We start from the raw sequence: 2,462 nt of genomic DNA, 5'->3' as shown, positions 1-2,462 counted from the left end.
GCTAAACAGGTTTACAACTTTGCATGAAAAGGCCCTTTTTAGGGCCACTCACTTTGTCATAAAAAGCTGTTTGCATTTCTCGACCTTAATTGTGCTTACTGTCCCTAAAGTTCAAACAAAATGGCGGAGACAATTCAAAAGGTAGACCTAGGCTGTGAAAATGCTACCCCAGTACTTTGGTAATTATACCATCAGTCTACTGGTTTCCCCTAATGCTTAAGCTGAGTTTTACTCCCTTGAAGGTGTTTAAAAATGTTTTAACCTGTGTGCTCTTTCCCTGTATCCTCGTTTACAACCTTGTATTCAATTGCTCGCCTGCCAGCTCTTCCTGACAACACTCCAAAGGGAGAATTCCATTACCAGTTAACAGACTGGTTCTTATTTTCTAGGTGGCCTTATCAACATAGCCTTGTTACCCTGCAATGAGCCAGGCTTTCCACATTGAGAAGGATTTAACTACTAAATGACTTGTTGGCTTCCAAATTTACAGCTCCTGCTATACATGAGTTCTCAATAAACCACTCAAGCAGTCAAATTGATGGGCCCAAAAGCACACTAATGACGCTATTGCTACTCCTAACTTAGCAATATCAAGATTACACGCTTCCTCGCACACATCCTGTTTTTCTCATTCTTCTGTATGCTTTCTGGGTCCTTTTCAAATTATTTTAATGATAAGTTATCTCTTTTTCCCTGCACTGTTTTTTAAGCAATTTTAAATTGCTTTCATCTCTTTCGTACAAAAAAAAAAATTTTTAAGATTTATTTATTTATTATATGTAAGTACACTGTAGCTGTCTTCAGACACTCCAGAAGAGGGCGCCAGACCTCGTTACGAATGGTTGTGAGCCACCATGTGGTTGCTGGGATTTGAACTCAGGAGCAGCCGGGTGCTCTTACCTGCTGAGCCATCTCACCAGCCCCCAAAAATAAAATTTTCTTAACTGATTATCCTGTATCTAAAAAATAAGTCCCAGAGCAATGCCTTGGAGCAGTGAATCATGAAGCTTCTGCTTCTCCCACAGGATCTCTCTCTCTCTCTCTCTCTCTCTCTCTCTCTCTCTCTCTCTCTCTCTGGGTGTGCGTGTGTGTGTGTGTGTGTGTGTGTGTGTGTGTGTGTGTCTCTCTCTTGCCCTCACTCTCGCTCTCCCCCACCCTCTCTCTCTCTCTCTCTCTCTCTCTCTCTCTCTCCCCCCCCTCTCATCATTGCTCTAAAGAGTTTCTAATACAAAATTGTGTCATCCATTTAAGTTGCCTCAAATTTCTGAATAAAAATAATGAATAAAATCCAATATATAAATGTAGCCTCTACCACCTTAACAACAACTCTACTGGGGGCAGGGTAGATAGGTGTGGGTGTGTGCTTGCACACGCATGTGCCCTTGTACCCTTGTGTAACTTACTGGTCTGAAGCATTTGGAAGTAAATTTCAGACAGACATCATGAAATTTTGTCCTTGAATACTTAAACATGAACCCAAGATTAAGGAATATATTCCATGACTGAAAACAAAAGAAATAATAATAATAATAATAATAATAATAATAATGTGTCCAATTCACATCTCTTTGTTAAAATCTCACTATCCTTAAGAGCCAGAATACAATTAATTATTTTATCTGGCTACTAAATTGTTCAAGTCTGTTTGAAACTTGAACTACATGCCACACAGATACTGTTTGCTTGGTTGTTTTGTTTTGTCTTGTTTCCTTTTTTAAAGATAAGGTCTCTCTCAACTGGCCATTCTGTTGAAGTTCACCGTGAACCAATGATCCTCCTGTTTCCACCTCCCAACTTCTAGGATTATAGACATACCACCATGACCCCAGTACACATGGCTGGAGAAGTATACTAGTTTAGCGCTCTTCCAACTGAGCTAGAACACTAACCCCACTTCTTATTATGACAAGATTTTTTTTTTTTAAGAAACAAACAAATGTCACAGAACATTCTACATCCTGGACATTAGTGTATGTTCCTCTTAAGATGAGATTTAGCAGGCTTCCTTCTTTACTGTAAACATCAGATTGAGAAAGGTGAGGATCTATATTTTGTTTGGTTCTTTGTAAACAGTGTTTTCCTGTGTAGCCCTGGCTGGCCTTGACTTAAATCTACAGACCTTGCTGGCTTAGAACTGAGATTTGCTTGCCTCTCTCTGCCTCTGCTACCCAAGTGCTGGGACTAAAGCCGAGTGCCACCACGCTGAGCAAGGTTATATTTCTAAGAAGTGAGTTTAGGTTAATGCTTAGTGCTGCTAAATTACACCATCTGGACAAAACTGAAGAAAGTTTCATTTAGCAGTCTCAGTTAAAAAAAAAAAAAAAACCTGTGGGAGTGCCAGGCAGTGGTGGTGCACTCCTTTAATCCCAGCACTTGGGAAGTAGAGGCACGTCTACAGAGTGAGTTCCAAGACAGCCAGGGCTACACAGAGAAACCCTGTCTGGAAAAACCAAAAAGAAAAG

The sequence above is a fragment of the Mus pahari genome, chromosome 16 (genome assembly GCF_900095145.1).
Source record: "Mus pahari chromosome 16, PAHARI_EIJ_v1.1, whole genome shotgun sequence".
NCBI lineage: Eukaryota > Metazoa > Chordata > Mammalia > Rodentia > Muridae > Mus > Mus pahari.
Note: the sequence above shows the minus strand (reverse complement) of the source record.